The following is a 22,629-nucleotide window of genomic DNA, read 5'->3' as shown; positions in this document are numbered from 1 at the left end:
CAATTCAAATACTGGACATTTTAGAGTATAAATCCATAGGGCAAATGTCCAACATCAACCTGCCTGAGCTTCAATTGGATCTTTGGTCTCTGTTTTTCCTGAATGGATCTTTTCTAGCTAACCAGGAAAAAGGTCTTTGATTTATTAGAACTGGGCCTGTCAAAAAAGCCAAGCAGCCACCACAGAGCTAGGTTCACACTAGAGATTGCCCCAAGAATGGAGGAGTTTGGAAGTTCTCATCAAATTAGCTTCCTGTGGACAAACACTTTGCCTTGAGCCATCCTTTAAGATGTTAGAAGGATGTGTAGTCTTATTTTTGTTATCCCTGAGAGCTGTTTGTTCAGTTGCATCTGCCCAGAGCTATGGGTCTGTCAGTCCCACCGCTAGTGGTGGCTGCCTTTTTTCATATTCCAGAAACCTGAAGTTGTAGAAGCGTCATTCACTGACTCTTCCAAATGCCCATGGGGTGCTATCAGTCTAAGTCCATGGTATCTCTGGGTCAAACTCCTGATTTCTTGATATTTTTTTAATTATATTTTAAACTCATACACATCTTTCAAAATGGCATAATTTCATTAAGGACAATTCGAAATTACAGTGGCCATTTTAGAGGACTTTTCATAGGAACAGAAAAAGAAACAGGATCTTAGCTATCCGTTGGTCTTTATTTTTATTTTTACTTTTTTTTTTTAAGAAGGAGTCTTGCTCTGTTGCCTAGCCTGAAGTACAGTGGCAAAATCATAGCTCACTGCAGCCTCAAACTCCTGAGCTCAAGTAATCCTCCTGCCTCAACCTCTCTAGTAGCTAAGACTGCAGGCACACACTACCATGCCTGGTTAATTTTTTATTTTTGTTGAGCCAGGGTCTCACTATGTTGCCTAAGCTGGTCTTGAACTCCTGGCCTCAAGTGGTCTTCCCCACGGTGCCTACCCTATAGACTGCATTTTTCTTAAAAAAAATTATGTAATATTACTCTCAAAATGATTTCCTGGACAAATTTAACCAATTGAATAATTTTTGGTTTAAAAAACCTGCTCTATGTTTCCCCCCTGATTTTACTACCATGTTAAAAACGTTAGCAAAATATACTAGTTTAAGCTAATCTTTATTTTCATTTAAAAAATTCAAATTCTAATTCGAATTTCCTGAATTTCCTCTATTGGTTTTGCTAGTTCCTCCTTTAAGATTATAAAATTGAAATTTCTATGATCCAGTAAATTGTATCATAATAGATAATGTGTTTAGGAAAATAGATAAATTTATATAATGCTACAAAACATAAGTTTTGTCAAGAACTTGAATGTAAAATCTTAAATGAATATTATTTTGAGTTAATTGATTAATAATCTTTGGATACTTGAGCACACGATTTTAATATATCTGTGCTGCTATTTGATATATCATAGAGTACCCTTCAATTAACAGGTTTAACAGATTTACAAATGCCTTTGGTTTATGTTAATATATCTATGTTTTATTTATTTATGTATTTATTTGAGACAGAGTCTCACTCTGTTGCCCAGGCTGGAGTGGAGTGGCGTGATCTTGGCTCATTACAACCTCCTCCTACCAAGCTCAGACAATCCTCCTGCCTCAGCCTCCTGAGTAGCTGGGATCACAGGTGCATGCCAACATGTCCGGCTAATTTTCTGTATTTTTGGTAGAGATGAGGTTTTGCAGTGTTGCCCAGGCTAGTCTCAAACGCCATAGCTCAAGTACTCAGCCGGTCTCAGCCTCCTAAAGTGCTGGGATTACAAGCCAAAAGAATCTTTTATTTTTAAGTGAGTAGCGGTGTGAGATGTTTCTCTAGAATAATGGATACATTTTGGTTTAGTATACAAAAAAGATAATTTTGTCTTAAAAGTATCTGATTGTGTCAGAACAAAATAAATGATAATAAAATATGAATGTTAGAATAATAATGTAGGAGATCTCTCTTGAAAAGTGAACTTTGTTTGAGATTATAACATCTATAAAGAAGGAGTTGAAAAAATATATTAGAAAGTTTTGACCAACTTGTTTAAATATGATGGGTTCATTTAAAAGAGAAAAATGTTTATAGATCTTTATGTGCAAATTTGAGTGAACTACAATGGGATTTTTTTTCTGTTAAAAATGCATAAGTTCAAGGTTGAGAATTAGAGTAAAAAAAAAAATTAGTCTGTTATTTTGTGCCCAGATAATTCAATTGGTTCTTTTAACTCTCTTTATTATTGACATACTTTTATGGACATATTGACAACCTTTTAAAAGGCTTTTACTTTAGAAAAAGTTAAGGTTCTTTGTGATGACTATATTGGTCTATTCTTGCATTGCTATAAAGAAACACCTGAGACTGGGTAATTTATAAGGAAAGGAGGTTTGATTGACTCACTGTTCTGCAGGCTGTATAGGAAGCATGGTGCTGGTATCTGCTCTGCTTCTGGGGAGGCCTCAGGAAAACTTAACAATCATGGCGGAAGGTGAAGGGGGACCAGGAATAAGAGAGAGAGCAAGGGGAGAGGTGCTAAACATATTTCAACAACCAGATCTCACTTTCATGAAAACAGCACCAAAAGGATGGTGCTAAACCATTCACAAGAAATCCACCTCCAGGATCCAATCACCTCCCACCAGACCCTGCCTCCAGCATTGGGGACTACAGTTCAACATGAGATTTGGGTAGGGACACAGATCTAAACCATATCAAGAACCTTCACTAACTGCTGTGTTTTAAAACTACTGTCTGTAATTATTTCTTGCCTTAAGCATATCTTGCCTCCTATGACAACTCTTCTTGATTTCGTCTTTTTCAAACTTCGAAACTTAGAAACAAATTTAGAGGAATAAAAATATTTATAATAGGAGGGGATCATTACGGCAGATGGGAGACAGGACTAGATTGCAGCTCCAGACAGAGTAGCTTGCCGAAGCTTGCACTGTGATTTTTAGCTACAGATCAGCGGCAAGAACAAACCAGCAATCCTGAGAGGACCCACAGACCCTTTGAAGGAAGTGGACTGCTCCTGCAGGACCTGAGAGATACCCCAAATACTGTGAGTGCCCCAGCTGAGAAAGTGGGAAAGGGAGATCCTCCTCTCCCGAACACACACGCCCAATGGAGAAGCTGAAGGTCTGTTTGTGGGAGAAGTTTCCAACTTTACCTGGAGCTGACCCAATTTAGAGAGCCAAGTGAAATACAGGGGTAGAGGAAGCAGCAGAAAGGCCCTGGAAGCTAGCTTCAGCCCCTAACAGACCTTTCCTGCCTGGCACCACAGAGATACATCAGGAGGGTAACCAGAGGAGCAGGGGTTATAACTCCCCAAGGAGAAGGAAATCTCTAACTGAACTTGGTAACAAATGAATGGGGCGAGAAGCCGCCTGGTCAGAACTCTGGGGACAGTGCAAATCTGGTGTGTAGACTCCATAGGTGGGGGAAGAACCAAACTCTTCACTTTGCATGGAAGCTGGGTGAGGCCTGTGACTGCCGGCTTTCCCCCACTGCCCTGACAACCTGCATGATTCAGTGGAGACAGCCGTAGTCCTCCTAAGTACACAACTCCAGTGACTTGGGAATCTCACCCCTACCCCCCACAGCAGCCACAGCAAGACCTGCTCAAGGAGATTCTGAGCACAGACACGCCTAGCCCTGTCCCCACCTGCTGGTCCATCTCTACCCACTCTGGTAGTGAGACAAGGGACATATAATCTTGGGAGTTCTAGGGCCCCACCCACTTCCAGTCCCTCTCCACACTACTATAGCTGATGCTTTCTGGAAAGCATCACCTTCTGACAGGAGGCCAACCAGCACAAAAATAGAGCATCAAACCACCAAAGCTAAGAACCCTCACAGAGACCACTGCATACCCCCTGCCACCTCCATCAGAACAGGTGCTGGTATCCATGACCAAGAGACCCATAGACGGTTCACATCAGAGGACTCTGTGCAGACAACTCCCAATACCAGCCTAGAGCTGGGTAGACTCACTGGGTGGCTAGACCCAGAAGAGAGACAACAATCACTGCAGTTAGGCTAACAGGAAGCCACATCCATAGGAAAAGGGGGAGAGTACTACATCAAGGGAACACCCTGTGGGACAAAAAAATCTGAGCAACAGCCTTCAGCCCTAGACCATCCCTCTGACAGAGGGTACCCAAATGAGAAGGAACAAGAAAACCAACTCTGGTAATATGACAAAACAAGATTCTTCAACACTCCCTAGAAATTGCACTATTTCACCAGCAATGGATCCAAACCAAGAACAAATTCCTGATTTACCTGAAAAAGAATTCAGGAGGTTAGTTATTAAACTAATCAGCAGGGACCAGAGAAAGGTGAAGCCCAATGCAAGGAAATTTAAAAAATGATACGAGAAGTGAAAGGAGAAATATTCAAGGAAATAAATACCTTAGAAAAAAAAATTCAGAAAACTTTGGATACACTTTTAGAAATGTGAAATGCTTTGGAGAGTCTCAGCAATAAGAAAATATAAACAAAGTCTCCAAGAAGTCTGGGATTATGTTAAATGACCAAACTTAAGAATACTGGTGTTCCTGAGGAAGAAGAGAATTCTAAAAGCTTGGAAAACATATTCAGGGGAATAATCAAGAAAAACTTCCCCAGCCTTGCTAGATACCTAGACATCCAAATACAGGAAGCACAAAGGACACCTGGAAAATTCATCTCAAAAAGATCTTCACCTAGGCACATTGTCATCAAGTTATCTAAAGTTAAGATGAAGGAATCTTAAGAGCCGTGAGAGACAGAAGCAACATGTAATCTATAAAGAAAAAACTATCAGATTAATAGCAGATTTCTCAGCAGAAACCCTCACAAGCTAGAAGGGATTGGTGCCCTATCTTCAGCCTCCACAAACAAAACAATTATCAGCCAACAATTTTGGACCCAGACTAAGCATCATATATGAAGGAAAGATACAGTCATTTTCAGATAAGCAAATGCTGAGAGAATTCGCCATTACCAAGTCACCACTACCAGAACTGCTAAAAGGAGCTCTAAATACTGAAACAAATCCTGGAAACACATCAAAACAGAACCTCTTTAAAGCATAAATCACACAAGACCTACAAAACAAAAAGACAACTTAAGCAAAAACAAAAAACAAAGTACACAGGCAACAAAGAGCATGATGAATGCAATGGTACCTCACATTTCAATACTAATATTGAATGTAAATGGCCTAAATGCTCCACTTAAAAGATATAGAACCTCAGAATGGATAAGAACTCACCAACCATCTGCTGCCTTCAGGAGACTCACCTAGGACATAAGGACTCACATAAACTTGAAGGGATGGAAAAAGGCATTTCATGCAAATGGACACAAAAAGCAAGCAGGGGTAGCTATTCTTATGTCAGACAAAACAAAGTTTAAAGCAACAGCAGTTAAGAGAGACAAAGAGGGACATTATATATGGTAAAAGGCCTTGTCCAACAGGAAAATATCACAATCCTAAACATATTTCCATCTAACACTGGAGCTCCCAAATTTATAAAGTAATTACTAATAGACCTAAGAAATGAGATAGACAGCAATACAATAATAATGGAGGACCTCAGTACTCTACTGAGAGCACTAGACAGGTTATCAAGACAGAAAGTCAACAAAGAAACAATGGGTTTAAACTATACCTTGGAAAAAATGAACTTAACAGATACATAGAGAACAATTCATCCAACAATAATAGAATATGCATTCTATTCAACAGCGCATGAAACTTTTTCCAAGATAGACCACATGATAGGCCATAAAACGAGCATCAATAAATTTAAGAAAATTGAAATTACATCAAGTACCACAGTGGAATTAAACTTGGAAACCAACTCCAAAAGGAACCTTCATAACCATGCAAATACATGGAAATTAAATAACCTGCTTCTGAATGAGCATTGAGTCAAAAATGAAAACAAGGTGGAAATTAAAAAATTCTTCAAACTGAATGACAATAATGACACAACCTATCAAAACCTCTGGGATTTTGCAAAGGTGATGCTAAAAGGAAAGTTCATAGCCCCAAATGTCTACATCAAAATGACTGAAAGTGCACGAACTGACATTCTAAGGTCACACCTCAAGGAACTAGAGAAACAAGAACAAACCAAACCCAAACCCAGAAGAAGAAAGAAAATAACCAAGATCAGAGTAGAACTAAATGAAATTAAAACAAAACAAAATATAAAAGTTAAATGAGCCGGGTGCAGTGGCTCACGCTTGAATTCCCAGCACTTTGGGAGGCCAAGGCAGGCAGATCACCTGAGGTCGGGAGTTTGAGACCAGCCTGACCAACGTAGAGAAACCCCATCTCTACTAAAAATACAAAATTAGCTGGGTGTGTTGGCACATGCCTGTAATCCCAGCTACTCAGGAGGCTGAGGCAGGAGAATCACTTCAACCCGGGAGGCGGAGGTCAAGGTTAGCCGAGATTGCACCATTGCACCCCAGCCTGGGCAATAAGAGAAAAACTCTGTTAAAAAAAAAAAAAAAAAAAAGATAAATGAAACAAAAAGTTGGTTCTTTGAAAAGATAAATATAATTGATGACCATTAGCAAGATTAACCAAGAAAAGAAGAGAGAAAATTCAAATAACCTCACTAAGAAATGAAACAGGAGATATTACAACTGACACCACTGAAATACAAAAGATCATTCATGGTTACTATGGATGCCTTTATGTACATGAACTAGAAAACCTAGGAGAGATGGATAAATTCCTGGAAAAATACAACCCTCCTAACTTAAATCAGGAATTAGATGCCCTGAACAAACCAATAACAAGGAGCGAGATTGAAATGGTAATTAAAAAATGATATGATCGTTTACCTTGAAAACCCTAAGGACTCCTCCAGAAAGCTCCTAGAACTGATAAAAGAATTCAGCAAAGTTTCCGGATACAAGATTAATGTACACAAATCAGTAGCTCTTCTATACACCAACAGTGACCAAGTGCAGAACCAAATCAAGAACTTTACAATACAATAGCTGCAAATAAAATAAAATACTTAGGAATATACCGAAACAAGGAGTTGAAAGACCTTTACAAGGAAAACTACAAAACACTGCCGAAAGAAATCATAGATGACACAAACGAATGGAAACACATTCCATGCTCATGGATGGATAGAATCAATATTGTGAAAATGGCCACACTGCCAAAAGCAATCTACAAATTCAATGCAATTCCCATCAAAATACCACCATCATTCTTCACAGAATTAGAAGAAACAATTATAAAATTCACATGGAACCAAAAAAGAGTCCACATAGCCAAAGACTAAGCAAAAAGGACAAATCTGGAGGCATCACACTACCTGATTTCAAACTATACTGTAAGGACATAGTCACTGAAACAGCATGGTACTATTATAAAAATAGGCACATAGACCAATGGAATAGAATAGAGAACCCAGAAGTAACCCAGATACTTACAGCCAACCGAATTGACTCTTGGAAAAGGCAAACAAAAACATAAAGTAGAAAAAGGACACCCTTTTCAACAATTGGTGCTGGGATAATTGGCAAGCCACATGTAGGAGAATGAAACTGGATTCTCATCTCTCAATTTACACAAAAATCAACTCAAGATGGATTAAGACTTAAACCTAAGATCTGAAACTATAAAAATTCTAGAAGATAACATTGGAAAAACCCTTCTAGACATTGGCTTAGGCAAGGATTTCATGACCAAGAACCCAAAAGCAAATGCAATGAAAACAAAGATAAATAGCTGGGACCTAATTAAATTTAAGAGCTTTTGCATGGCAAAAGGAACAGTCAGCAGAATAAATAGACAACCAACAAGGTGGGAGAAAATCTTCACAATCTACACATCTGACAAAGGACTAATATCTAGAATCTACAATGAACTCAAACAAATCAGTAAGAAAAAAACAATCCCATAAAAATTGGGCTAAGGCCAACAAACATATGAAAAAATACTCAACATCACTAATGATCAGGGAAATGTAAATCAAAACTGTGATGCAATGCTACCTTACTCCTGCAAGAATGGTCATAATCACAAAATCAATAAACAGTAGATGTTGGTGAGGATGTGGTGAACAGGGAATACTTCTGCACTTCTGGTGGGAATGTAAACTAGTACAGCCACTATGGAAAACACTGTAGAGATTCCTTAAAGAACCAAAAGTAGAACTACCATTTGATCCAGCAATCCCACTACTGGGTATCTACCCAGAGGAAAAGAAGTTGTTATTTGAAAAAGATACTTGCACATGCATGTTTATGGCAGCACAATTCACAATAGCAAAATCATGGAACCCACCCAATTACTCATCAACCAACAAGTGGATAAAGAAACTGTGAGATATATATATATATATATATATATATATATATATCTCTCACAGTTATATATATCATCAGATATATATCATCAGATATATATATATCATTATATCATCAGATATATATATATATCATCATATATATCATCAGATATATATATCTGATGGAATACTGTGCAGCCATAAAAAGGAATGAATAAACAGCATTTGCAGTAACTTGGATGAGACTGGAAACTATTGCCGTATAAGTGAAGTAACTCAGGAATGGAAAACCAGACATTGCATGTTCTCACTGATATGTGGGAGCTAGCTATGAGGAAGCAAAGGCGTAAGAATGATACAATGAACTTTGGGGGCTTGGAAAGAAGAGAGAGAGGAGGGCAAGGGATAAAAGACTACAAATAAAGTGCAGTGTACACTGCTCAGGTGATGGGTGCACCAAAATCTCACAAATCACCACTAAAGAATTTATTCATGTAAACAAATACCACCTGTACCCCAATAACTTCTGGAAAATAAATAAATAAATAAATATTTTTTATAATAGCTCTTATCCCCTGAAATAACTTTGGGTTTCTTAAATGAATACAGGTAACATAAAGATTTGCTCTTTACTTTATAAATGGAAGGATAACAGGAATAACTAGACTTGTTTGCCATTCTCTAAATTGTAATTAACTCAAGACTATTATGAGAGCTTCTTTCTTTACCAAACTTAGGATAAATTTCTTTTTAACTGACAAATTTAAAGAAAAGTTCAACATTTCTATGTTAATTATGTATAAATAAAATGTATCACTATGAAGATTTCTCAATTATTGTATGTTCTGCATGTTAAAGAAAACACAGTCATATAGATACATGTAAAACCTATACAAAGATTTTTGTCTCCAGGTTTAATATGTAGTATCTGTAGTATATATTTTTCAATAAATTAAAGGCCTAGAGATTTATCACTATCCTCACTACCTATATTATATTCTTCCTAGGATAACCATTGACTAAATACTTACAAGTTAATTTTATGTGATGCCTCAATAGAGAATTTTACTCTTCTCCAATCTAATACTGTAGTTTAATATAATACATTGGCAAGATATTTTTATTCTTTCACCAAAAGATATGAATAGACTTCCATGCCTGCCACTTAATCAGGCTCCATATGATATTAACCAGATGATCAGAAACTTTTGAAAGATGATCAGGTGGCTCATGCCTGTAATCCCTGTGCTCAAGCACTTTGGGAGGCTGAGGCATGAGTATCACTTGAGCCCAGGAGTTCAAGACCAACCTGTGCCACATAGCAAAACCTCATCTCTTAAAAAAAGAAAGATGACCAGATAAAGACTTCATTTAAACCTCATCAGAGGAGACTTTTTCATAGACTATTAACAACTAACATAGCAGTAAGAATCCAATGATACATGTTTCCCAGAGAAGACATCATCCATTCTCCAACAGTAAAAATTTAAAAAACTGTACTTAATAGAAACATTAATCTGAGGGTCTCTATAGAGTCTCCTAAAGCAAATGGTCCACAGAATAGATAGCAAATTCAAGATCCTTGGAACAAACAGATGACTGCATATGGTCAGGTTCGGTTCAAGACCATCCCTCCCCAGCAAAACTAGAGGCCAGAAGTCATTGGTCTTGTGCTTCTTTGCACATTTTGTTCTTTATTCTCTGAGCCATCTTGTTTCCTCTTCCTGGTTCTGGTATTTCAATTGTTAGTAGACACCTCTGTCCCTCACTCATGCCAAGACCCTTATCCTATATAATTTTCAGCTAGTGGATCACATCTTCAGTCACTGACAAAGTTATAAAACTCATAGCTGAACTAAATTTTTTTTTAAAAACTAGATTATTTAAGAAATATCAAAATACAGTCGTTTGTGGGACAGCTGGGTCATATTTCAACCATTGATTATAATCTTTGTATCAGTGTTTGTGTCCATGATAGCTGCCAAATGCATGAGCTCCAGTCTTAACTGTTGCTGCCTGCCCACTGTCATACTAGATGATTCAACAAAAATAACTAGAAGGTATAATGCTTATTGTTACCAAAACAACTACCTTACAAATGTTCAAATCTTTTTAATAGATTCAGGCATTATAAACACAGGTGCAAAACTAAATAGACAGTATTTCCTGAAGAAAGTGATTACAAGAAAATGATAAATGACCATACTAGCAGTTGGGCTGTGGCAGAAGTGGCAGAGATACTGAGAAGTGAAACAGAAGCCGTTACTTTCAAAGCTTCAAAACAGATAAACTGCACTGGACTAAACCAAGTCCTCTTGTACATTATACAGTTTCTAGGCTCAAATTTCTTTTTTTTTTTTTTTTTTTTTTCGGAGCCGAAGTCTTGCTCTGTCACCCAGGTTGGAGTGCAATCTTGGTTCACTGCAACCTCTGCCTCCCAGGTTTAAGTGATTCTCCTGCCCCAGCCTCCCAAGTAGCTGAGATTACAGGCATGTGCCACCAAGCCCAGCTAATTTTTGTATTTTTAGTAGAGAGAGGGTGTCATCATGTTGGCCATGTTGGTCTCGAACTCCTAATCTCAAGTGATCTGCTTGCCTCAGCCTCCCAAAGTGCTGGGATCACAGGAGTGAACCACTGCGCCTGGCCTCTAGGCTCAAACTTTTTAAACAGGACCTATTCAGATCTGTATGTAATGAGAAAAGACCACAGACAAACTGACCTAATAAACAGTAACTGCACAGGCTAATGTGGCTGAAGATCAAATACTGTTCCAGCAATTTGCCTGATCAAGGCCATCTTTTGACTAATCCAAACCTCCAAAGGTTGTAAGAACCATTCATTAACTCCTGGGCTGTTGAAATGCCGCAGAGATCCTCTAGCGTGCCCTCTCCCTTATGCACCAAGATAAAAAAATGTTGACTTCAGGTGTGTCCCTGATGGTCTTTGCCTGACAGGCTTTAAAAATATTACATAATTAGTATTATTTCTATTCCCGTATTTCAGATTTTATTGAAAATATTATCTTATAGAAGCACTGTTCAACAGAAATTTCTCTGATGACGGAAATAGTCTATAATCTGCAGAGTCCTTCACAGTAGCTACTAGCTACATATGACCATTGAGTACTTGAAACATGACTAGTGTGACAGAGGAGCTGAGGTTTTCATTTTGTTTAATTTTAACTAATGTAAATCTAAATAACCACATGTGACTAGAGGCTATAATATTGGACAATGCAGTCTTAAGAGCTGTACCATTCCTGACCCTGGTTCAAGCAATTTTCCTGCCTCAGCCTCCCAAGTAGCTGGGATTACAGGCATGTGCCACCGTGCCTGGCTAATTTTTTGTATTTTTAGTAGAAACGGAGTCTCACCATGTTAGCCAGGCTCGGCAAAGCCGCTGCAGCCAGACTGCCTCTCTAGATTCCTCCTCTCTGGGTAGGGCATCTCTGAAAAAAACGCAGCAGCCCCAGTCAGGAACTTATAGATAAAACCCCCATCTCCGTGAGACAGAACACCTGGGGGAAGGGGCGGCTGTGGGTGCACCTTCAGCAGACTTAAACGTCCCTGCCTGACAGCTCTGACGAAAGCAGTAGGTCTCCCAACACAGTGTTCGAGCTCTGCTAAGGGTCAGACTGCCTCCTCAAGTGAGTCCCTAACCCCTGTGTATCCTGACTGGGAGACACCTCCCAGTAGGGGCCTACAGACACCTCATACAGGAGAGCTCTGGCACTTAAGTGTCCTAGTGGGTATTTTAAATGGAGAGTTAGTAGACTGTGAACCAAAGTCTGCTTAAGTTGGCACCGTCATAAACCAGAAGTCACAATATTGCTGGAATGTTGATTGCAATGCTTGATGGCATAGCAAGAATGTCTATTGCTGAGGTGAATTATTTTAGAACATTGATTCTCAATCTTGATTGCGCATTAGAATCACCTGAGGAGCTTTTAAAATTCCAAATGCCAGACCACATAATTCAGAATTTCTGAGGGTGGGACTCTGGCATTAATATATTTTACAGTGCCCTAGATGATTTCAATGGACAGCCAAAGACAACACTCATTTTTAATGAGTGGTTTAACACAACTAATGATTACATGCTAAAAATAGAATGAAATACTTCTCAGTTAAGTCAAAAGGATAGTAATAATAAACCTTTGTGACTTCCTGGCACTTTGCAATATCTTCAGTCCCACAGCATTTCTATGAGGTATACAGTATTATTCTTATTTGTCATTGGAAAGAACTGAGTAATTGATTACGGATCTGAACTTTAAAACCCTTTCTTATTAAAAAATATATTAATATATTTTACTGCTTCCACAAAGTCAGCTGAATCACTAATAAAGTCTTAATGTCATCAATAATTAACATTCTGAACATTTATGGTATCTTATTCAGGACTTCTCTTTAAGGAAAATGGATTCATTTTGACATATGTTAGAGGACATTATCATTTATCAATGAAAAAAGTTTAATTTAATGTACTCTCATTTTAAGTAGTATTTTGCTTTTCATTAATAAGTACTAATTACTGCAGATATGCATTGACAGTCAACTGGTTATTCTGTCTAAACACCGTTTTTAATTGATTTACCAATCTTGTCCTTGTGTACCTTAGGTTGAAAAGAAAATATTTAAACTCTGAATAAAACTATAATATTGAATATATAAAGTTCAAGATTCTATATAGAATAAGGAAAATAGATGTTATGGAGAAAAGATAAATGAAAACAGATAACTAGGCTGAGAATTGCCAGTAAGTTTCTGTGCACCATAATAGAGTGCTCTGTGAAGTCATGCTAAACCTTGCTCTACATTGAGAGAATCTCCTCTATTTTCTGACCATGAATTAAATCCAGCAAATACTTATTGATTACTTTGACCAAGGCATAGCAAAGAGGAAATTATCCATCATGATCTTTTACATTAAGTAAAACTAACTGCAAAGCTATTTCCCATAGTACCAGATGCAGCAACGCCAGATATACTTGAAGGGCATTTTTTAATCTTGTATTTGTTTGAGAAATTCGGCTGGGTCTTGCATCTCAGCTTTACATAGCAGATGCTACAGATCCTGAAACTGTCTCCACATTAGCCAAAATGCAGAGATTTTGAGGCCTGATGGGAGTTTGCATTTGTACATTGTCAATATCCTTGAACGTGGAACAGGCATTTCTGTATAGCACAAAACAAAATACAGTGGTTAAGACTCCAGACTTCAGTGCCAAACGGCATGGAATCAACCCCCAACTCTCTCAACTGTGACACTTTGGGAAAATTTGTTAGAATTCCTTGTACCTGAGTATTTTCATCTGCTAAATGGCAATGATGAAAGTAATAGCACCCACCTGATAGGGCTGCAGTGATGTTTAAGTAATTTACATACATGCATATTACTTAGACCAGATCCTGATACAAAGCAAGAATTTGCCTATTATTATACTCTAGGCTTGTACTTTGAAGAACCTCAGATAATTGCTTTTTACACAAGAGTTTAGAAAAAGAATGTGATCATTAATTTGCATCACATCATATCAATCATCATGTTACTAAAGGACTGTTGATCTAATACCTATGTGGTAATAAAAGTCTGTAAGCCTTTACTATCTTATGGAAAGAACACACAGAGTGTTGACAAAATCAGAAGGCATCTTAGAAGGCATTTTTGCTTTTCTACTTAGGGCAGCTGTGTGTTCTAAGATCTTATTCATCCAAGGTGGTTTGATGTACCTGTACAGAAGACATATAACTTAACTCATCTGTGTACCTGAGTATTAGTCCTTGAAAGAAAACTCAAGAAGCAAGTTACAGGCTATGGAAAGGATAGAAATGTTTGGCAGAATGGAAGATTGAGACATTTATGAGCAGCTTTATTTGATAATGAGCCCTTTAGAGTATACCCATTAGGAATTTGAAGAATTGTTATTTATTACAAAGATTTTAGCAACCTGCTTTTCCTTTTCCTTTAAATCATACAACTGTACATTTGTATAAAACTTCATATTTTTAAAAGTAGGACATCCATTGGCATCATAATCCTTCCTAGCTCTTTCTGAATTTTGCTCATCATCTTCCCTGCTCTAGATAAGTTCTAGAAAAATAATATAATGAAGAGAAGGATAAAATGACAACTCCCTGTAAAAATATAAAATAAATCTTAGGTTTACGTAAAAATATATGGAAACCTAAGAAAGCAAAGTCTTCATCCACAGAGTATGAGTGAACTTGACCACATTTTTCTGGGATTTAAGTTTGATTATTCATGTCCTGAAGAGTTTTTCAAGTAAACAGAATTCTGCTTTTCCATTGTTGTGGGAACCTAGAACCAATAAAAATTATGTCTTTCATTTTATGAACTTTTTTTTGCAATTGAGTCAACTGGTCTGATATATAAATTCCTTCATGGAGGGCTAGATCATGATATATTATGAATTATAAATTGATGGGAAAAGATCTGTGGGTCTGCCTAGAGATGAGTTTCTGAAGGTATGAGGCTTAATGTTTGCTATTTAGCACAAAACTTCAAAGGTTGGCATTTCCTTACTGTGTTACTCTGCTGAAGATTTTTTTTTCATTCTACATATCAATATTTAAAATACATAAATTAACATGTTGCTGTGTTTGAAGGTTTTATAAGATCTCTCTTTGAAAAATGCTTTAATTGTTCAAATTTAGATTGTGGCTTTCTTAAGGTCATAAATAGGGTATCATTGTCTAGTTTGGGTTTCTCTTGGCCACTGTGATGGCTTTTTATTTGTTTCTTGGCCATAGACTTTCATTCCATGCCATTTTCCACTCTACTGTCAGAATTCTGAAGGATAGATTTAGTCACATCACTGTCTTAAGAATATCTATTGTCTCCATATAGGCCTGTAGGATGAAGTCCAAATTCCTTAGGGAGATATGCAAGGCTCTTTCCTCATGCTGGCTCCAACTTCTCTTTTAATCTGAGCTCCTCCCACTTGTCACCAGGAAGTCTTCTATAATACTTTGTTTGTTCCATGAGAACAAGAATCATGGCTGTTAGGTTCACTATTCTACCCCAGTGACCAACAGGCTTGGAAGTGGCCAGGCATGTAACACGAAGGAGAGAAGATAGCAAGGTGGAGACTGGGGTGAACTGGCAAGCACATACTTCTTTCAAAGAGGGAGGGGGCATGGGAGCTGCTACTCAGCTCCAGTCATTTGTTGCCATGTGGGAATGTGGGCCCAGTGTTGCCAGATCTTCTAATTTTTTTTTTTTTCAAGAGAAGCCAGAAATCTGGAATTTTATGAGAAATCTTCCAATTTTTAAATCTTGGCAACTAATTCAAAATATTTTTAAAACACTGTATGGGCCAAAAAAAAAAAAAAAAAGTCTGCCAACCAAATTGAATGGGACACCAGACTGTGACCCCTGTGGTAAGAGCCAGAAAGTGTTTGTTATCTACCTAGCCTTGTGTTCCACCCACACGAAACTTCCTGTTGTTCCCCAAACACACCATGTACTTTGTGCATCTCTTCAGCATTGGCCTTGCTGCCAGGGATGCTATTCTCATTTTCCACATAGAAACTCCTACTCATCCTTCAGGACTTAGCCAAATGTCACCTTCCTCAGTGAGGCTCATCTTCCCTGAGGAGACTGGTCAGGGCTCTGCCCAGACTCTGCTATAACATGCACCATGTATATGGCGGTCCAGAAGAATCTCTCTTATGAATCTTCTCTGGCATCCAACAGAGGGTCTGGCACATAGTAGGCTCTCACTAAATGTTTGTTGAATGGATGTGTTCCCATCAGAATGAATATATGAGATTTCCTGAGGAAATAAACACTTTTCATTTCCTCCCATCTTTGCCATGTTGATTTCAATGTGGTAGGCAAATCCATCTGTGGATGTTGGTGTCCTTTTTCAGTTCTACACTGCATGCAGACTGACTCTTTTTGGAGCTCTCCACCGTTACACACTCATTGGCTTAGGGTTAAGCGTATCTAGGCAGATGGCTATATAACTATTTGTCTTAAATTGTCTAAATGATTCAGACAGGTTTTTGAAAATGTAAGGTGTAGAAAAGTTGTTTCTTCAATGATCTGGGAGTCAGTTTTACAGAAATAAAACTATTACATTTCAGGTCAGGTATTCCCCCATTAAAAGAATGTACCCCCTTTTTTCTAGTTTTGGGAGCTTACCTTCTTTGTGACAATTCATGTCTTAAAACTGTTTTGGATTTCTGCTTGATGTATATTATAAGAATAATTCCAGCTTAAATGATTTCATATGAAAAATGAAAGCCACTCCAATCCATTCCTACCTCTGTTAAAGTAAAACCATAAGGGCTTCTAATTCCTAATTTCCTGTATACACCCCATATTTCCCAACAAACAAGCCCATCCACATAATTTGACCACATATTCACCCACACAAAAAAGCCCACAGATTCCATACACATACATGCATATAAACAGAGAAATATCATAAGCAATTTGCATATATAGTCATTCCATCTACACAATAGAATTCAAAGTCGACTTCCCCCTCTGGGAAGTTATACAATAATACATTAAGTAAGAAATTTTATCTTTCTTTTGTCCATATATCCATATACTCCTCTATTTTATTTTTCTAAGAATTTCTACATTTTTTAGGATTCGGACAAAACTTGTCTGAAAATGTGAGAGGGTTTTTGAACAAAGGGCAAAATGGTTTTGTAAAGTTACCAACAAAAATTTACTCCTTAACTCAGAAGCTCACTAAGTAGCCGAATCAAGTAAGATCTGAAAGAAGTTCCCACCCATCCATTATCACTATCTTTCCTATAAAATTTCAAAGAAAATTGTCTTCTTGGCCGGGCACAGTGGCTCATGCCTGTAATCCCAGCACTTTGGGAGGCCGAGACGGGCGGATCACGAGGTCAGGAGATCGAGACCATCCTGGCTAATACGGTGAAACCACCTCTCTACTAAAAATACAAAAAAATGAGCCGGGCGTAATGGCGGGCGCCTGTAGTCCCAGCTACTCAGGAGGCTGAGGCAGGATAATGGCGTGAACCTGGAAGGCAGAGTTTGCAGTGAGCCGAGATTCAGCCACCGCACTCCAGCCTGGGTGACTGAGAAAGACTCCATCTCAAAAAAAAGAAAAAGAAAAAGAAAAAAAAAGGAAATTGTCTTCTTTACTAAGATGTTTCGAATTTGACAAGATCCAAAGAATGACTAAAATGTATAAAATAGAAAACTCCAAATAGACAAAAAAGAAAAGGATAAAGCTTTCAAATGATTTCTTTTCCAAGTCAACAAGACATGTCATTTTGCATGATGACTGGTGGTAGATTATTGTAATACGAAGTTTACTCTGCATGATTATGGAGCAGTATTCATTCTTTCCCCTACAATATTTTCTCCTAAAATACACCACTAATAGGATTACTCAATTAGGACCTTGAGAACTCCAGAAAAAAGTCGAGGTAACACACAATGCTATGCTTGGCAGTGAAGCTGAACCACAACCCCGATCTCCTGCCTCTAGCCTCACATGCAAGGCTCCAGAGGCTAAAAATATGCCAGGCCATCAAAGTGTCACTGATGAACTTAAATGGCCTTCTTCAACAGTGAAAATGAATGAGAAATTGTAAGCACTAGACAATGAACTTGAAGGTCATAGCTTTGAGCCTCCAAATTGGAAGACCTTGGTCACTGGTCAGCATAAGCATAATGAGGGTCAGGACACACTATTGCCAAATATGGCATCTTGGCATTTGAGAAAACCACAGAAGCAGGAAGGTCACTCTCTCAACTTCTCTTGGCCTTCCCCCTGAAGCAGGCCATAAAACCCAGGAAGAAGTTTCTGACTGTATTAGTCAGTGTTCTCTAGAGGGACAGAACTAACAGGATAGATGTATAGGTAAAGGGGAGTTTATTAAGGAATATTGACTCACATGATCACAAGGTGAAGTCCCACAATAGACTATCTGTAAGCTGAGGAGCAAGGAAGCCAGTCCAGGTCCCAAAACCTCAAAAGTAGGGATGCAGACAGTTCAGCCTTCAATCTGTGGTCAAAGGTCCAAGAGTCCAAAAGCTGAACAACTTGGAGTCTGATGTTCAAGGGCAAGAGGAACCCAGCACAGGAGAAAGATGTAGGTTGGCAGACTAAGCCAGTCTAGTCTTTCCATGTTCCTCTGCCTGCTTTTATCCTAGTTGTGCTGGCAGCTTTGGGTGGTGCCCACCCAGGTTGAGGGTGGGTCTGTGTCTCCCAGTTCACTGACTCAAATGTTAATCTCCTTTGGCGACACCCTCATGGACACACCCAGGAACAATATTTTGCACCCTTCAGTCCAATCAAGTTGACACTCAATATTAACCATCACACTGACCTTCCTCGGAAGTAGATCATAAGACCCTCATACAAGAGGTTCCCTTTCTCTACTGGGAGGAAACAACATCCTTATCTCTGAAGACACAGTGTTACAGAAAAGTCTCTGAACAAACTTTGTGAGTTTTCTCCCAGTTTATGACCATGAGATTATACTTTTTAATCCAATCATAGTTTCCTATGACTATCCACATTTTCTTCCAACCTAGCATAAAATATATACAGGTTTACCCATTTTGCAGGAGGGGGTCTCCATTTTCTTAGGAACGTTCCCTTGTCATGCCAAACTTACTAAATACTTTTGTAGGCTTTTCCCTTGTTAATCTATTTTTTATCATAGGGGTCTCAGCCATGAACCTAGTGATTGATGATGAAAAATATTTCTTCTCCTCTACAGCATCAATTCCCCTACCCATTTTTCTTTTTTTCCGAGATGGAGTCTTGCTCTGTTGCCCAGGCTGGAGCACAGTAGCGCAATCTTGGCTCACTGCAAGCTCTGCCTCCCGGGTTCACGCCATTCTCCTGCCTCAGTCTTCCAAATAGCTGGGACTACAGGCGCCTGCCATCACACCTGGCTAATTTTTTTGTATTTTTAGTAGAGATGGGGTTTCACCATGTTAGCCAGGATGGTCTCGATCTCCTGACCTCATGATCCGCCCGCCTCGGCCTCCCAAAGTGCTGGGATTACAGGCGTGAGCCACCGCGCCCAGCCCCCATTTGTTCTTTTATAGTCACTTTGAGTGCACCATGATTCATCTTGGCAGCTTTCTTGTTGTCTTAGTCCATTCTCTGTCATTATAACTGAATACCTAAGACTGGGTAATTTATAAAGAAAAGAAATTCATTTTTTACAGCACTGGAAGTTGCAAAGTCCAAGGTCAAGGGCCAAATCTGATGAGAGCCTTCTTGCTGGTGAGGACTCTGCAGAGTACCGAGGAGGTGGCGCAGGGCATCACACAGCAAGGGGGCTCACAAGAGACAGCCACAGTGGCTTTTACAAAAGCCCCATGTTCATGATAACTAATCCACTCCTTCAATAACCCATTAATCCATTAATCTATTAATCTATGAATGGTTTATCACTTCTTAAAGACCCAACCTCTTAATGCTGTTATATTGGGGATTAAGTTTTTTTAAATTTTTGTTTGTTTGTTTGTTTTGAGACGGAGTTTCACTCTTGTTGCCCAGGCTGGTGTGCAATGGCACAATCTCGGCTTACCACAACCTCTGCCTCCCAGGTTCAAGTGATTCTCCTGCATCAGCCTCTCGAGTATCTGGGATTACAGGCATGCTTCCTCATGCCCAGCTAATTTTGTATTTTTAGCACAGACAGGGTTTCTCCACATTGGTCAGGCTGGTCTTGAACTCCCAAACTCAGGTGATCCACCCACCTTGGCCTCCCAAAGTGCTGGGATTACGGGCATGAGTCACTGTGCCCAGCGGGGATTCAGTTTTAGCATGAGTTTTGGAGGGGACAAATATTCAAACCATAGTACTTATCATTTCTGGAATTTCTATATCAGTATTCATTTATTTTAAAATATTTTCAGAATTACTTGTGATGGCAAAAATATTACAAATGCCCTAGATATTGTCTTAGTTTATTCAAAGTGGTATAACAAAAATGCCACAAACTGTATGGCTTGTAAACAACAAACATTTACTTCTCACTGTTCTGGAGGCTGGCAAGTCCAAGATCAAGGCACTGGTAGATTTGGTGTCTAGTGAGAGCATGTTTTCTGATTCACAGGGAGTATCTTCACTGTGGGAGAGGGAAGCAAGTTCCCTTGGGTTTCTTTTATAGGAGTACTAATCCCATTCATCAGGACAGAGCCCTCATGAGCAAACCACCTCCCAAAGGCTCTACCTCTTAACCTTGGAGTTTAGGATTTTAGCATACATATTTGATGGGACACAAGCATTCAAAATATGGCACACGTCAAATAGAAAAAAAATAATATTGTAACTGTAAGTCAAAGGACAACAGGAACAAGGATGTAGTGGCCTTAGGATAAAGTTAGCTATTAGTGAAGAAGGAAAAGGACTTTAACCGAGAGTCTGTGGCTCTTGTTCAATGGAGCTTCTCCACAGTTTTAATTTTCGGAGACAGCAATAAGGGAACACCAGACAATGAAGGTAGTTAGAATTTCCAGATGGGAAACTATAACAGGTCATTTTTAGACCCAAAAATCCTGCATCTTTCCTTTTAAGGAAAATAAAACTCTTTCAGTATGATGCAGTGGTAGACACAGCTCATTATTAGGTTATAAATTTTAAAAACCTCATTAGGATCCTCAAGCCAGGAATCTAAAAGTACAGTCTCCCTTCGCCCTGCAGACATATTTATTGGCATCTATAGTGAAAAAAAAAAGGCTTCTGAGAGTCCCAAATGTATCCAAATAAGCAGTTAAGAATACACAATGTGCATATGCCACATCAAAAGAGGTATTGTAATTTAAGGACTGTGGGGTAAAAATAAAACCCAAATCTGCCACAGTTGCATAGAAATGTGTTTAATCCTCTGTCTGAGTTATTTGGTATGAAACAACCCCCACAAACCTTGACACAAACCTTGGTGGAAAGTCAGTGAGGCCACTGGGTTCCTACAGGCTCTGTGGTAGGGTTAGCCAGTCTTCAGCCCCCTCCCAGGGCTACCACACTTCACATAAACTCTTCTGACTTTAAAGAAATGTTATGCAGACACACAGATTGTTTGCACTTGTATTTCTGAAATGGAGACACTCCTGCTCACGTTAAAGTCGCAGCAAAAAGCTTCACTGCAAAGAACAGAACCAGGGAAATCTCATTTATACCTCTTAAAGGGACTCCTGTAGGCATAATACAGTCCCCCTCTTTGGTTATGTAGCTATACTTCAGACAAGTCAGGAACTTTGGGTCCATGAGGCCTCCACATGGTGCTTAGAGAAACTTGGGGAGTTTTCCCAAAAATTATATTTGTCATGCTTCAGTGCCAAGTGAGGGATTTTTTTTAGTTCCAATTGCACATGAATATAATGATCATAATGCTAAGTAAAAATTATTGACATACCAATAGAGCTAAAATTGGTCTTCTCTACACTTTTGCATGTTTATTAAACATCTGCTTCATGCCAGACCTTGTACTGACTCAAACAGAAATGTGAAAAGAGCATGCATGTGAAGCACTGATGAAGTCACAAAGGCTAGACAGCGGGTGCTAGAGGAGAATGACAAAATTCCAGAAGGAAACTCAGAAGCATCGCAATGGAATCAGACTTAACCAAGTGATTATGGCCAAAAGTCAAAGAGCAAGGCAAAAAAAGTCTCATAAAGTTTCATCGCCCTTGAAAATCTTTTATGAAGGTGCCATGTTGGCACCATGTGCCATCTCTCAATAAATTCTTCCCAGACAGGCTTTTCTCCCACCTTTGTGGAGAAGGCTGTTCCTTCAGTTGAGTACCAGATGAAAAGAATTGGCTTCCACTTTGAATGTATGGTGTACTAGGAATACATCTGTTGAAATACTGGCATTCCATTCAGTGTGGTGAGATGTCCACCCCATGAAAGGCCTGAAAAAACTGTCAATGAGGTAACAGAGATGGAAAAGAGAGATTTAGAGAAAAAATGTAGGTGATAAAATTGACAGCCCTCTTAAGCCTTTGTGACAATATCCAATGCTATGTCCTCTATCCCTCCCTTATATACCTCCTCCAAGCTACAACTCACCATTCTAAATCACTAATCTGATAATGGTAAACTCCTTTAAACACTTGTGACCAAATAATAATGTTCACGCTTTCAGCTTTGATTTTCTAAAAGTCAAATATTAATGCCTGACAGAAGAATCAAGAGTAACAACATTGCAATTAATTTTTTATTTTGTTTTGCTTTTATTTTATTTTTTGAGAGGGAGACAGGGTCTTGTGCTCTGTTACCCAAGCTGGAATGCAGTGACGCAATCATAGCTCACTGTAACCTGGAACTCCTGAACTCAAGGGATCCTCCTACCTCAGCCTCCC

At 38.7% G+C, this 22,629-nt stretch overlaps 1 protein-coding gene and 1 long non-coding RNA gene across 3 annotated transcripts in view; one reads left to right on the top strand and one right to left on the bottom strand.

Moving 5' to 3' along the window:
• Positions 1-22,629, top strand: part of SPATS2L (spermatogenesis associated serine rich 2 like) — a 1,108,221-nt gene that overhangs the window by 151,539 nt on the left and 934,053 nt on the right. The gene's annotated exons all lie outside the window — the stretch shown is intronic.
• Positions 1-22,629, bottom strand: part of LOC126932162 (uncharacterized) — an 83,752-nt gene that overhangs the window by 52,505 nt on the left and 8,618 nt on the right. Inside the window, exon 3 of one of the 2 annotated variants that reach the window (XR_007718127.1) lies at positions 21,244-21,408. The exons of the other annotated variant lie outside the window; for it this stretch is intronic. This is a non-coding gene — a long non-coding RNA (uncharacterized LOC126932162). Of the gene's footprint in view, positions 1-21,243; positions 21,409-22,629 lie in introns of those variants that run through there. 2 annotated transcript variants of the gene reach the window in all.

This window comes from Macaca thibetana, chromosome 12, assembly GCF_024542745.1.
Source record: "Macaca thibetana thibetana isolate TM-01 chromosome 12, ASM2454274v1, whole genome shotgun sequence".
NCBI lineage: Eukaryota > Metazoa > Chordata > Mammalia > Primates > Cercopithecidae > Macaca > Macaca thibetana.
This window is presented reverse-complemented; position numbering and strand designations above follow the sequence as displayed.